The 16,284-nt window shown below is 36.3% G+C and overlaps 1 protein-coding gene across 1 annotated transcript in view; it reads left to right on the top strand.

Annotated features, from left to right (window-relative positions):
• The window catches only part of HORMAD2 (HORMA domain containing 2), a 73,467-nt gene that overhangs the window by 22,923 nt on the left and 34,260 nt on the right, over positions 1–16,284 (top strand). The gene's annotated exons all lie outside the window — the stretch shown is intronic.

Genomic DNA, 16,284 nt, shown 5'->3' with positions numbered 1-16,284 from the left:
CGAAGCACTGTGCTAAGAAGTAGATATACAAATAACATGCAAACAACTATGTATGAACAAGCAATATACAGCATTTGTTGTTGTTCAGTCGTGTCTGACCCTTTGTGACCCTATTTGGGTTTTCTTGGCAGAGATATTGGAGCTGTTTGCCATTTCCTTCTCCAGCTCATTTGACATATGAGGAAATTGAGGCAAACAAGGTTAAATGACTTGCCCAGGGTCACACACCTAGCAAGTGTCTGAGGCCAGATTTGAACTCAGGAAGATGAGTCTTCTTGACTCCAAACCTGGTGCTCTATCTACTGAGCCACCTAGTTGCCCTATATACAGGATAAACAGGAAATAATTAACAGAGGGAAGGCACTAGAATTAAGAAGAGTTGGGAAGGCTTCCTTTGGAGGTAGGTTAGTTGGAACTTAAAGGAAGCCAGAGAAAGCAGGAGGTAGAGATGAGGAGGGAAAGGGTTCCAGACATGGGGGATAGCCAGAGAAACACTCAGAGTTGGGAAATGAAGAGTCTTGTTCAAGAAACAGCCAGGAGACCAGGGTCACTGGATCAAAGGTTACATGGCAGGGAGCAAGATGAAGGAATAGTTCTTAGGGCCAGGTTATGAAGGCCTCTGAACACCAAACAGGATTTTAAATTTGATCTTGGAGGTGATAGGGAGCCACTGGAGTTAATGGAGTAGGGGGATGATTTGGTCAGACAGGTGCTTTAGGAAAATCGCTTTGGTGGCTGAATGCAGGATAGACCGGAGTGGGGAGAGACCGGAGGCAGGCAGATGCACCAGCCAACTATTGTGATAATCAAGTCATGAGGTGATGAGGCCTGCACCAGGGAGGGGCAGTGTCAGAGGGGAGAAGGCGATGTGTGCGAGGTGCTACAGAGGGGAAGTCAATGGGCCTTGGCAATGGCTTGGATACAGGAGTAGGGTAGGCTGAGAGAGAGTGAGGAGTCCAGGATACCTCCTAGGTTTCCACCTGAGGGACTGGGAGGATGCCCTGGACAATAACATGGAAGTTTGGGAGCAGAGCGGGTTTAGGTAGAAAGAATGAGATGAGTTTTAGACATATCACCTTTAAGGGGTCCACTAGATGTCTAGTGTGAGATATCCAAAAGGAAGTTGAAGGTGGGAGATTGGAAGTCAGCAGGGAAGTGAGAGCTGGGTAAAGAGATTAATCAGCGTAGAGATTGTAGTTACAAAGGATAGAAGAAATAGAAGGGCTGGAAAGATCGAGGAAGACATGGGGATGTTTGTAGACAGGAGGGAAGGGGCCAGTAGACAAGGAGATTGAGAGTAAGTGAAAGAGTGAGGATGACACAGGGAGCAATCTTCTGGAGGAGATGAATGGGGTCACTTGGGTAGTGAGAGGTATTTGTCTTGGTAAGGAGAAGGGCCACCTATTCCTGTGAGAAAGGGGTGAACCATGAAGGAGAAGAAAATGGGGAAGCCATCTGAGCGATAGGAGATAAGGAAGAGGAGAGAAGAGGGAGCTCTTGGTGAATGGCCTCCATTTTTTTTTTCTGTAAAATATGAGGTCCTCAAGGTTTTCAGCTAAGAAGATGGAGGAGGGGGAGCCATGGGAGGTTTGGAGAGGGATGAAAAGATGTGGAGGGGGATATTTACATAGTTTTGCTTAGAGTTTAAAGAGTGTACCAGAGGATTTCTGAAGATTCTTTCCTAAGCCTTTTGTTCTGGGTTGTCATGTTAAATTCTAATCTTGATTCAACACTGAGATTGAATTAAGCTGGCAGAGTGGGCCTCCCTGCCCCCATTTACTCTTTTTCCTTTTAAGATTTAAGGAAAAAAAGTATCATTGATTGATTTTGTTTTTATCTGAAAACCCAGCCAGGCTGCCAAGCACACAGACATGTATACTGCGTGGCTGCTCAGGGCAGTATGTATTGGAAGCTGACGAGTGAGATTTCAGAGCTGTATTCCTCTCTCTCAGGATTTTGTGAGGAGAATCATGCCCTTGGAGTCTCTTATTTCTTACTGTTGGATGAATTGCTTTACTTTCATAGGCTTTCTTGAAATCTTTCTTTACTGTGCATTCCTTTCTCAGGTGATTCCAGAAATGGGTTAATGCTAAATAGAATGCACAGGCTCAGCTTTTCCAAGATGGAAGCATGTTCAGTGGTTTCCTGTTTGTCTTTGTCTTTTGGGAATGCTTTGGAAAGACAGTTGGATTTTAAACAGTATTTGTCCCAAGGACTTGTGTAGTCTGTTCCCACCTAGGATTGTGGGCCATGGATCAGTGCCCATTTCTAGGGGCCTGCAGCATTGTAGTGTGTATGTCCCTCCATTCACAAGACTAGGTTTTCCCAATGAGAACTTCAGAGTGTGAATTTGTGTTTCTCCTATTAAAATATAGGTTAAGTATTAACCTGTTGTGAAAAAAAGTTAGTATCAAATATAGATTTTAGTTGTATTAAAAACATTTGATTCTCTGTCCATAGTTGTAGTTCTAAATTTGAATGCTTTCAATTTACGGCTTCCTGGTTACAAATTTGGCTTCATTTGATTTTCAAGGTATCTGGGGACACGTTTTGAGTTCTAATTCCTTCTTCAATATCTGCTGTTATGAAATTTCGACCTAGTCCTACTCTGATCCCTCATCACAGCATGGAGGTGATAGTGCGTTCTCAAAGGCTATCTGACTGGTTCTACTGTGCTGGAAAACCTTTGAGTTAGATCTGGCCAACAGAATATAAACTACCTTCTGAAAATCAGGTTGGCATTAGATTGATAACTTGGAGGTGAATTTCTTGGTCATAGCACCTCATGAAAGACAGTTTTGTGATTTTGCTTTGTTTGCTTGCTATTTTGTTGATTTAATTTTCTCTCTCTTTTAAAAATCAGATTAGCTAAAGGTTTATCAATTTTGTTAGTCTTGTCAAAGAACCAGCTATCAGTTCTATATGTCATTTTTATAGGGAGTCTTTGGGTGATGAGGGAGGGGGTTTCTCAGTTTGTCTCTTTTCCCTCTAACTTTTAATATCTCCTCATTTGTGCTTATTTTAGGTTTTCTATTTGGTGGCTTTCTAATTTTTAAAATGCATTTCATCGATCTTTTTTTCTATTTCACGAATGTATGTTTGTAGGGATATGATTTTTCCCCTCCCGTGGACATCCCAGAAATTTTGGCATGTTGTTCCATCAGTGTAATTTTCTGTCACATATTTATCATTTCTTTGATTTGTTCTTTGTTCCATTCATTATTTAGGATTTTATTGTTAAGTTTCCATTTGGATTTGTGTCTTTTGTTTGTGCTTGCATCACTAATTGTTAGTTTTATTGCATTATGGACTGTAAGTGATATGTTTACTTTTTCTGCTAAGCCTTTGGAGCATATACGTTTAATATTAATATTGGTTCATTATAAGTAGTTCCTTTAAGTATAATTTAGTTTCCTTGTTTATCCTTTTTGTGTTTTGAATGTTTATTTTTTTCTTTGTCTGATAGCGTGATTGCAACTCCTGCTTTTTGGGATTCGTTAATGCATAGTAAATTTTTTCCAGCCTCTCATTATTGTTTGGTGGGTCTTTGTTTTTTAAAATATTTTCTTAAAAGCAACAAATGGTGGGGTTTGCTTTTGTTATCCAGTCTGACATTCTTTTTTGTTTTATTGGATTGTTTAATCCATTCACATTCAAAGTTAGAGTTAGGTTTATATTTTTCTCTATTTGTTTCTAATGTTTTCCCCCCAAATTAGGATTCTCCCCTTCCTCTGTAAGCATGATATTATGTTTCTTTAGTTATTTCAGCTTAACCAATTTTAAGACAACCCCATTCCCTTTGGCTCTGGCCCCTTCAGCATCACACTTCTTCCTGTCCTATTTGTAATCCTGTTCCATAATTTTGGGGTTTTTCTTATTAGTTCTTTTTTCTTGCTTGCTTTTATTTGGTTATTTAATTTGTCCTCCATTTTCCTCTCATTTAAATAGTCAAGTACAATCGCCTTTCCTTTCCTTCCCTTAAACTTGTTTGTCAGTTTTTATAATTTCATTTTCCGCACCTTTCTGCTAAAAATGATTTCTTTCCCTTGCTTTCTTCATTATTTATTGTCCCTTTCTGTCTCGAGTTTTATCCTTTGATCCGGGGCCCTTGTATTTATTTAGGCCTTTATTCTCTGTATTCCTCATGGAATTAAAACTTTTGAGGTCTCTACTTCGGGTCCCCTCTTCTAACGAGTTTCTGTTATTGCCCCATGGCCCCCTCTGTTCTGTTATGTCCCATTGTTGGAAATACCATTACCTGTAGATGATGGAGAGCCTATTTCCCCAGGGAAGGAATGTTCCCATATTGTCCTTGATTGTACAGTTCGTTATTGAACTTTATCCTCCCTTTGGTTCTTTTTTTTTCTCCATTTGCCCTGCAATCTCCTCCCAGGGTCTATGCTCTCCCACATTCCTCAGGGTGTCAATTGCCCCCAAGACCCATGATTCCTCTTTTCCTGAGGCAGGATATATGGAGATGTGAGATTCATCGCAGATCATACCCATTATAAGGTCCCCATCATCTCCCTTTATATAATATCTCACTTCTCCCAAAGGAGCACATCAGTGGTACCCTTTTCCCTTTCTGGAACAAGGTTTCCCTCTTTCTTTTCCCCTTTTCCAATTCCCCTCTTTACCTTCTCACCCATTCTCTGATAGGTTCTCTTCCCGAGAGACTACAGGAGTTATTTTCCCTTCATTGTTAGCCTTTAACTTTATTAAAATACATCACATATTTCCCTCCATCTTCTTCGTTCCCTCCTCCCTTTTATGTGCCCTCCCATTGTATAATTTGGTCCTACAAAAAACAGCGATTCACCCATAGGCAGTGTGTTGGGAGGTTTGGATCACAATGTTTCAGGCCTGTTTCTCCATCACTTGCATTCAACTTCTGCTTTCACCCTTGTCTTCTGGTGTACATGTGGAAGGAAATCTCTGAATGGCTTCTCTGTTGTTAATTTGATGATGTTGTTGGTGAATGCATTTATTTGCCTTTCTTGTATTTCTGTTGTCTGGTCTGTTTAAGAAGTGAAAAATTTCTTCAGGTCTGGCTTCCTTCACAAGAAAGCTTTCTTCTTGTTCTCATTCTTGTTCTCATCCTTGTCCTCCTCATCCTCCTCATCCTCCTTCTCCTTCTTCTCCTTCTCCTCGTCCTCCTCTTCCTCCTCCTCATCCTTTTCCTTCTCCTCCTCCTTTTCCTTCTCCTCTTCCTCCTCCTCCTCGTCCTTCTCCTCCTCCTCTTCCTCCTCCTCCTCCTTCCTCTTCTCCTTCCTCTTCCTCCTCCTTCATCTTCATTGAAGTCCATCTTCTTGTTCTTATGGTTACACTCAGATTTGGAGGGCAGGTGTATCTGGGCTGCATCTTGGCCTCCTTGTTCTTTGGACATATTATTCTATTTGTTCCTTCCCTTGGTTGCTTGCAGAATTTGTCTGTTAATGATTGTTAAACTTGACTTCTTGGATTCAGGACTTTCTTCCCTGTACCTAGAACTGAAGAGGACAAACAAAACAGGCCCAAGTCCATTTTTCAGAGTCACATAACCTGGAGAGGGGAAAAAGAGGCTCTCAGGCCTTTACCCCATTTTACTGCATCTTGTTATCTGCTAAGAATGAAGAAGTCCTTCCTCCCTAGACATGGCAGAAAAGAGAGTGAGACTGTGCCAGCCAGGTAGTTTTAACGATGCAGCTCCTTCTAGAAGATTGCAACTCATCTATGCCTTCCTAGTCTATATGACTCTGATTCATGCCCTCCCATTTGTTTTCCATGTGGGTTCCACTCACAGTCCTAAAGGCCTTCTTAGATTTCTCTTGACATCATCATCATACTGGTGGATCATTTTGTCTATTTACCTGTTATCCCATGCCTGATACCTAACCACAGTCGGGAAAGATATGATCCTTCATTATCTAGTTGTTTTTATGATAAAACTTTTTATATTTAGACCATTTTCCCATTCGGAAGTGTTATATATTGTAAGGTGCTAGTCTAAGCCTGTTTTCTGCCAAACTGCTTTCCAGTTTTCCCAGAAGTTTTTATTGAATAGAGAATCCCTTTCAAAATATTTTGTTTTCTTGGGTTTATTGAACACTGAACTGCTGTTTCCAGTTCCCATTTATTTCCAGTTATTCTTAATCTAGTAAATTCTAGTGATTTACTTTTCTAGTTTTTAACTCGTGCTAAATAATTTTGATAGTTCCTGCTTTATAATATGATTTGAGGGTTGGTGAAACAAGGTCTCCATCCCTGTGTTTTCATTTCCCATTCTCAATCTTTTATTCCTTTGTATTAATTTATATATTATTTGTTCACTTATATGATATATTCCCTTGGTAATTTAATTGGTATAATTCCAAATCTGTAAATTAATTTAGATAGTATTGCCATTTGGATTATATGGGCCTCATCTAGGCACGAACATTAACAATCTCTCTAATTATCTTTCTTCAGTTCCGTAAAAAGTATTTTGTAGTTGTATTTATATAAGTCCTATGTGTGAGTTGGCATGTTAGTTCTCAGATATTTTATGAATTTTTGTAGTTAAGTTGAATGTATTTTCTCTTTCTTTTTCTTCTACAATACACAAGGATGGTAATATACAAGAGTGCTGGTGATTTTCTGGTATCCTGCCATTTTACTAAAGCTACCCATTGATTCTGTAGAGTTTTCTAAATAAACTTTCATGTAATCTACAAATAGAGCTAATTTTATTTCCTCTTTGTGGATCTTTAGTTCCGTAATTTCTTTCTCATGTTTTATTTGCTATGGCTAGCATATCTGGTACTGTGTAAAAAATAGCAGGGCAAACGAGCATCATTGTTTTAGAACTGAATTTTTTTGGAAAGCTTTTAATATTTTTCTGTTTAAAATAATGCATTCAGTTTTGCCTAGATGCTTTTAATTATATTAAGAAGAGGCTTTCCATACCCGTGATTTTTAGTAATTTTTTAAAAGTTCTTGTTTTTTAATAATTCTCCAATTAGTTACGTTAATAATTTTCTAATGTTTAATCAGTTTTACATCCCTGATAGAAATGCAATTTGGTCATAATAATCTTAAACTAGATTTCATAGTATCTTTGCTAAAATTTGATTTAAACGCTTGTATTAATATTTACTAACCATATCGATTTGCTTCTCTTTTTCTGCTTTATTCCTCCCTAGTTTAGGTATCAAGGGCATATTTGTCTCATAAAAAGAGTTTGGTAGTATGCCTTCTTTTTAAAATTATTAATAATAATTCATCTATCATAGGGAGAATTGCTTTTAAAATATCTAATAGAATTCACTCCCATGCTACCTCACCCCCAAGCTAGAATTCTCTTGTAAATTCATCCAGATCAGAATTTTTTTCTTTGGTAATTAATTTGTGATTTGCTTGATTTCTTTTTCTGAGATTGAGGTTTTTCATGTCTTTATTTACCGTGCTGTTAATTGGAATGTTTTATATTTTTGTAAATGCGTATGCATTTTTTTAAAAAGTCTCAATGTTGCTGGCATATGATTAGATATGGAAGCTGTTGATAGTTTTGTTTATTTCTCCCCTACTTATTGTTAATTTGCTGTGTTTATATTTGTCAATTTGATTTGGCTCTTGTTCTTTGCATCAACATCTTGTGTTTGTGGGTTTTTTTGGTTGCATTTTTGGATCAAATTTGCAACTAATCTATTACTTTATGTTACTTCTTAAAATATAGCTATTTGTTTAGCTCCTACTTCTGTAGTCTAAGCTTCTTGTTTTCAAATGTATTTTCTCCTTTGGTTTTAAATATTTCTTTTTTTAGACTTCTTTTGGTATTGTTAATTTGTTGATTTGCTACTTTTTAAGTTGCACATTCAAATATTACTTTCTTGTTTTTTGGTGATATATATACATATATACATATATACACATACATATAGTATTATGTGTGTGTATTTTATATATACATATAGTATTATGTGTGTGTATTTTTTTCCTCTCAGAACTGCCTTAGCTCTAGCCTTATATTTTCTTCCTTTTTTCACTGTTATGATTTTCTTTGATCCAGTTCAGCAATTCAACAAATATTAAGTATGTATTATGCACAAGACATTGTGCTAGGGATTGAGGGGGTATAATAAAAAGTTAAACAGTCTCCAGTCTAAGGGGGCTTACAGTTTACTGGAATCCAATATAATTATTGTTTTTAGATTTTTGACTCACTGTTTAGAATGTCATTTTTAGTCTGTGTTTTGTTCTTATTTTCTTGATTACTATTTTTTATGGTGTTCAGTTCTGTAATCCTATTATTTCTGCTTTTCGACATTAATTTATACTTTAAAAATTTTTAATTTTTTTCCAATTGCATGTAAACATTTTAAACATTTTTTTAAAAATTTGAGTTTCAAAATCTTTCTTTTCCTCCTTCCCAACCTCCCTCATTGAGAGGGGAAGCAATTTAATATAGGCTATGTGTGTGCAGTTATGCAAAACATATTTCCATATTAGTCACATTGTGAAAGAAAACACAGACAAAAAACCCAAGAAAAATGAAGAAAGAAAAAACGTCTGCTTTGATCTGCATTCAGATTCCATCAGTTCTTTCCCTGGAGGTACACAGCATTTTTCATCATGAGTCCTTTGGATCTTGATCATTGGATTATTGCCATGGGTCATTGTATTGAGGAGAATGATCAAGTGGTTCAGAGTTGATCATTATACAGTATTGCTGTGACCACATGCAATGTTCTCCTGGTTCTGCTCACTTCATTTTGCATCAGCTCATGTAAGTCTTCCCAGTTGTTTCTGCAACTATCCTGCTCATCATTTCTTACAGCACAATAGTATTCCATCACAATCATAGGCCACAGCTTGTTCAGCCATATCCCAATTGATGGGCTTTATCAATTTCCAGTTCTTTGCCACCACAAAAAAGAACTGCTATAAATATTTTTGTACGTGTAGGTCATTTTGCTTTATCTTTGGAATACAGACCTAGTAATGGTATTGCTGGGTCAAAGGGTAGTTATAGCCCTTTGGCATAGTTCCAGATGTTCTCCAGAATGGTTGGATCAGTTCACTACTCCACTAACACTGCATTAGTGTCCTAATTTTCCCACATACCCTCCAACATTCATCATTTTTCTTTTCTATCATATCAATCTGATAGGGATGAGGTGGTACCTGAGTTATTTTAATTTGCATTTCTCTAATCAATAGTAATTCAGAGCATTTTAATATGATTATAGATAGCGTTGATTTCTTCATCTGAAAACTGCTGTTTCATATCCTTTGATCATTTTCATCAATTAGGGAATGACTCATATTCTTTTTTTTTCTTCTTTTTTTTTTGAAGGGGGGAAAGCAAGGCAATTGGGGTTAAGTGACTTGCCCAAGGTCACACAGCTAGTAAGAGTGTCAAGTGGCTGAGGCCGGATTTGAACTCAGGTCTTCCTGATTCCAGGGCCAGTGGTCTACTCACTGTGCCACCTAGGTGCCCCGAATGATTAATATTCTTATAAATTTAATTCAGTTCTCTATATATTTGAGAAATGAGTCCTTTATCAGAGAAACTTGTAGTAAATCCCCATCCTCTCAGTTTCCTGCTTTCCTTCTAATATTGGCTGAATTTGTTTTGTTTGTGTAAAACTTTTAAAAAATTTAATATAATAAAAATTATCCATTTTACATACTATAATGTGCTCTGTCTCTTGTTTGGTCATAAATTCTTCCCTTATCCATAATTCTGGTAGGTAAGATATTCCATGCTCTCCTAATTTGCTTGTGATATCACTCTTTATGTCTAAATTATGTACCCATTTTGACCTTATTCGGTTGATAGTGTGAGATGTTGCTCTGTACTTAGTTACTTCCAACCTGCTTTCCAGTTTTCCTAGCAGTTTTTGTCAGATAGTGAGTTCTCGTCCCAAAAGCTTGGATCTTTGAATTAATCAAACATCAGAACACTATGGTCATTTACTCCTGTGTATTGTGAACCTAATCTTCTGCACTGATCTGCTGCTTCATTTCTTAGCCAGTATCAGATTGTTTTGATGATTACTGCTTTGTAATACAGTTTGAGATGTGGTACTGTTAGGTTACCTTCCTTCACATTTTTTTTTCAGTGATCCCTTTGATATGCTTGACCTTTTGTTCTTCCAGATGAATTTTGTTATTATTTTTCTAGCTCTATAAAATATATTTTGGAAGTTTGATTGGTATGGCACTAAATAAGTAACTTATACATTTTATTATATTGGCTTGGCCTACTTATGAACAATTAATATTTTTCCAGTTGTTTAGATCTGACTTTATTTACGTGAAAAATGTTTTGTAATTGTGTTCGTATAGTTCCTTGGCAGGTAGACTCCCGAATATTCCATATTGTCTAAAGTTATTTTAAATGGAATTTTTCTTTCTGTCTCTTGTTGCTGGACTTTGTTGGTAATTTATAGAAATGTTGATGATTTGTATGGGTTTATTTTAAATTCTGTAATTTTGCTAAAGTTGTTAATTATTTCAACCAGTTTTTTAATTTTTTGTTTTTGTTTTATTTTTGATTCTCTAGGATTCTGCAAATATGCCATCATATATATCATCTTCAAACAGTGATAGTTTTGCTTCTTCGTTGCCTATTCTAATTCCCTCAATTTCTTTTTCTTCTCTGATTGCTATAGCTAGTATTTCTAGTACAATATTGAATAATTGTAGTGATAATGGGCATCCTTGCTTCACTTCGATCTTATTGGGAAGACTTCTAGCTTATCCCACTACAGATAATGCTTGCTGATGATTTTAGATAGATGCTACTTATCATTTTAAGGAAAGCTCCATTTATTCCTATGCTTTCTAGTGTTTTTAATAGGAATGAAGGTTGTATTTTGTCAAAAGCTTTTTCTGCATCTATTGGAATAATTATATCATTTTTTATTGATATGGTCAAATATGCTGATAGTTTCCCTGATATTTATCCAGCCCTGCATCTTGGTACAAATCCCACCTGTCATAACGTATGATCTTTTTCATATATTGCTGTAATTTCCTCTCCAGTAATTTATTTAAAATTTTTGCATCAAAATTCATTAGGGTAATTGGTCTATAGTTTTCTTTCTCTGTTTTTGCTCTCCTTGGCTTAGGTATCAGCATCATATTTGTTTCATAAAAGGAATTTGGTAGGATTCTTTCTTTGCCTTTTTTTCTGCTGAATAGTTTATGTAGTTTTGGAATTAATTGTTCATTAAATGTTTGGTAGAGTTCATTTGTGAGTCCATCTGGTCCTTGGGTTTTTTTCCTTAGGGAGCTCATTGATGGTTTGTTCAATTTCTTTTTCTATGATAGAGTTCTTTAAATATTTTATTTCTTCTTCTGTTAATCTGGGTGATTTATGTATTTTTAAAACATTCATCCATTTAACTTAGATTGTTAGATTTATTGGCATATAATTGGGCAAAATAGCTCCTAATAATTGCTTTAATTGCATCTTCGTTGGTGGTATATTCACTCCTTTCATTTTTGATACAGGCAATTTGGTTTTCTTTCTTTTTTTAATAAAATTGACCAATGGTTAATTTTCATTTTTTTCTCATAAAACCAGTTCCTAATTTTACTTATTAGTTCAATGATTTTATTAGTTTCTCCTTCAATTTTTAGGATTTCCAATTTGATGTTTAATTGGGGATTTAAAATTTGTTCTCTTTCTAGTTTTTTTTAATTGCATGCCCAATTCATTGATTTGCTCTTTTTCTGTTTTAATGATGTAAGCATTTAGATATATAAATTTTTCCCTAAGGATTGCTTTGACTGCCTCCCATAAATTTTGGTATGTTGTCTCATTGTTGTCATTCTCTTCAATGAAAATATTGATTGTTTCTATGATTTGTTCTTTGACCCACTCATTCTTTAGGATTAGATTGTTTAGTTTCCAATTAATTTTTAATCTATGTGTCCATAGCCCTTTATTGATTGTAGTTTTTATTGCATTGTGATCTGAGAAGGATGCATTTAATATTTCTGCTTTCCTGTATTTGATTGTGAGGTTTTTATTACTAACACATGGTTAGTTTTTGCTTTGGTGCCATGTACCATTGAGAAAAAGGTATATTACTTTTTATTCCCATTCAGTTTTTTCTAGAGAACTATCATATCTAAATTTTCTAAAATTCTATTAATCTCTTTATTTTCTTTCTTGTTTATTTTTAGTTAAATTTATCTAGTTCTGAGAGGGGAAGGTCGAGGTCCTCCACCAGTATAGTTTTACTATTCAACAAAAGTGATGTTCCCAAGGCAAAATGACTACCGGAAGAATTAATGTCAACAAACTAGAGATCTTCTCTGAGCAGGAAGTTTGTTGATAACTTGGAGGGAAAGTTGAGCCAACACACGGCTGGCAACAGTGGAGCAGAAAAGGAGTGGGCAGCTTTTAGAGGTTTGGCATATTGCACATCAGGGTCAGAATACTTGCAAACACTAAGACTGGTTTGATGAAAATGATAGGGAAATTCAGAAGCTGTTAAACGAAAAATGAGAACTCCACAGGGTTTACTGGTAGGATAGTTCATCCATTTCTAAGAAGGCAGTATTTAATTCCAACAAAAGTACAAGCAAAGCTTAGAGAGATGCAGGATTCTTGGCTCAGGAGGAAGGCAGATGAAATTCAGTTTTATGCTGATAGTAACAATCCAAAGCACTTTTATGATGCCCTGAAGGCTATTTATGGGCCAAAGATCTATGGTGCATCTCAACTACTCAGTGCTGATGGAGCTACATTGATTAGTGACAAGGATATGATCCTAGAGAGATGGGCTGAACACTTCCATAATGTTCTCAGTTGACCATCATCAATCAATGCTGAGACCACTGACCATCTACCTCAGGTTGAAGTCAGTCCCTCCCTAGCTGAAGTTCCAACTGAATAAGAGGTTTTGAATGCCATTAGGCTGCTTTTGTGTGGCAAGGCACCTGGTGCTGATTCTATTCCAGGTGAGATTTACAAGGTAGGGGAGCCATTACTCATACAAAAGCTGACTGAAATCTTCCAGGTTATACGGCAAGAAGAGGTTGTCCCCCAGGAGTTCAAGGATACTCCCATTGTCCATCTCTTTTACTACTTTTTCCTGTAACTCATTTAACTTTTCTTTTAAGAATTTGGATGCTATACCATTTCATATATATATGTTTAGTATTGATATTACTTCCTTGTCTATGGCACCTTTTAACAAGATGTAATTTTTCTGCTTATCTCTTTTAATTGGATCTAGTTTTGTTTTTGCTTTGTCTGAGATCATGATTTCTACTCCTGCTTTTTTCTTTACTTCAGCTGAAACATAATAGATTAATCTATAATTTTTATGCTCTAGCATGTAATTAATTTTTGTAATGGCATGCTGAAAAATAGGTATATTCTTTTATATTCCCATTCATAAACGACAGCAGGTCTACCAAATCTAGTTTTTCCAGCCATCTTTTCATATTTATTATTTCCTTCTTTCTTTTCTTGCCATTATATTTATCAAGTCTGAAAGAAAAATGTTAAAACTACCTATAATTATTATTTTAATATCAAGATATTTTGCATTTTGATTGGTTTTTCCATTAAGTACTTAAGCATTATGCACTTTGGTGCATACATATTTAATAACACTATTTTATTATCTATGGTGCTTATACCTTTAAGCATAATGTAGTTTCCCTGTTTGTCTCTCTTCATGGTATCTGTTTTTATTGTTGCCTTCTCTGAAATCATATTTGCAACTCTTACCTTTTTGAAACTGCCTGAAGCAGAATAAATTTTATTCCTTATCTCATTTTAACTATAAATGTCTTTGTAGTTTAAATGTAGGTTTAAAAAATTCAATGAATTGTTAGGTTCTCCTTTCTAATGCCATTTTCTTCAGTTTAAATGGCAGGTTTACTCCGTTCACATTTAGGATTATAGTTGTTAAGTTGTGTTTCCTTCCATCAAAATATAAAATTTCATTTTAAATAGCATTAAGCCCCTACAGTGTGCTTTACTTGCACTCATTTGTCCGATTCTAATTTTCTTTTCCCCAGACCTGCCCTTCTCCCTCCCACCCTAAGCCTAGATTCCTTGATCCTATATTTATTGTTATTCCCTCTTTGGTTACTTTTCTCTTTTTCAGACCAGATAAGCCTTTCCCATGTCATGCCCCAATGATCTCATCTCTTTATTTGAATGCCATTCATCTGTAGTATTCCTTTCCAAGAAATATGAATTCACTTCATCTACTTGTCTGCTCTTTTCCACTTCTAGGACCATTTCCTACTGCATTTTGCAATAAGTATTTTCTCTTTGTTCTTTGGATGACTCTCTGTATGACTCTCATTCAAGGTGGCACTTCTGACAGACAATGGCTTTATCCCTTCCTTTTCTCAGTCCAGACAAGAGTGTGTCTAGATCTCTGTTCTCTCCCACATCCTACTTTCCTCATATCTTTGTTTGAAAGAACTTCAGCTGTTGAATGCTATTCCCAGAAAAATTAATTCATGAAGGAAATGTAATGGGACAGACTACCCAATGAAAGGCCGGTCCTTTGTGCCTGTGTTTCAGTTTGGTCACCATATGGAAACTTGACAGAAGCCATTTTCCAACTATGATGAGGCAGATTGGGACTGTTAGATGACAAAAAGTCTTCTAACTGGCTATGGAGCCAGAACTACTGATCCGAAATGGTTGGGCCAGAACTAAATGTGCATCCAAAAGGGGTGATCACCTTTCAGTTTCTTTTCTTTGCTGCTCTGAAGAGACAGGACTCTTTTGAAGTACTATGTGGGAGTCAGGACAGTTATCATCCATTCTTTTGGCTATGCAGCCACCTAGAAGACTTTTTTGTCATCACACAGTAACAGTCATTTAGTTGCCATGACCAGAATCCAACTTTCCCCATGTGTCTACATGAGTACTTGGACTGAAATCATGTAGGGAGATTATTTGTGCCCTCCATTGGCTAGTCCATCCTATTACACTATTTCACCATGTTGCATATTTGCTGTCCTCTGCAAATCATTGGAGTGCATTTTCAACTCTTTGTCCATTTCTTCAATCCATAAAAGTTCTTTGAGATCCTGGGGTGACTTAAGTATCATTCTTTCAAGCTCCTTGCATTAAAGAGTCTTAGAAAGGTTTACGTGGCATAGTTCATAAAAGAACAGGAAATTGACATTCTTCAATACTTCCAAATACATGGTGGTAAAATCTATCTGCATACCACATAACAAAACTTCTAGAGGTTAACACCTATCTTGGTGCTTTCAGAGGCCTTCTCCAACCCCCCCCCCCAAATAAAAAATAAAAACAAAAGAAAGGAAAAGAAAGCTTTCAATTTCAGAAGGAATTCTCGGAATTCTTCTGTAAGGATCAAGGTCCTGGGGCTGCCTAAAAGTCACACCTCTCACCTTCAGGTGAGACACCAAACTCCTGCACGAAAATTCTCCCATTTTAGCACATAGACAAGTCCAACCGAAGGTCTGAACAAAGTATTCAGGTGTCCCATTCTATACAAGATGCTCCAAATGTCTCCAGAGATCCCTTTCACACATAAAGTGATCCCATTGAGGGTCCAAACAAAAATTTCATCTGGGTCCCTTCACAATAGAGACCCTGAAATTTCCTCAAAGAATCCCTACCAATACACAGGGCAATTGAAATAGAGCTTCTCATTTACTCCTCGCTAGGACAACCAGATTAACTTTAAAAGGAAAACAAATTCAGAAAAGCCTGAACAAGATGTGGGGTTCCTAAAGATGTTTCTAGGTCAACAAGCAAACCTTATCCTATGGACCTGAAGTCCATAGGAATCTTTAGACAAATTACCTAGACTGACATTACAAGGTAAACAGTCTGCTTACAAGTAAAAGAAAAAGAAAGAACATTTGTGAACTATCGTAGTATACTTTAGATCAATTGCTGGGTATAATTAGAGATACAAAATCCATACTGCTCATATTAGTTGTAGTGTTTGACTAAGTTGGGTGATCTTGAAAAATGGGTACAGTAGTACAACAGATAGTAGTACTTAAGTATTCAAACAAGCAAAGTCATCACACACACAAACTTTTCTTATAAAGAAACACTGGGAAAAAGACTAATTGTAGCTTAACACAAAATTTTTCAAGATGTTGATTTTTCTCTAGTAGATCCCTGCAAACTAGGGTATCCAGGAAAGACAAACCCAGAAAGACAATCTCTAGTATGTCCTTGAAAATGCCAAATACCTCAAAATTATCCCAGGCAAGGTCCCCATAGTATATCCCAATCCCATGGTACAATTCCCCCAACTCCCTTTCCCATTGATAGGCTTGGTCCCCAGA

This window comes from Trichosurus vulpecula, chromosome 1 (assembly GCF_011100635.1).
Source record: "Trichosurus vulpecula isolate mTriVul1 chromosome 1, mTriVul1.pri, whole genome shotgun sequence".
NCBI classification, from domain to species: domain Eukaryota; kingdom Metazoa; phylum Chordata; class Mammalia; order Diprotodontia; family Phalangeridae; genus Trichosurus; species Trichosurus vulpecula.
Note: the sequence above shows the minus strand (reverse complement) of the source record. Positions and strands in the feature narration are given on the sequence as shown.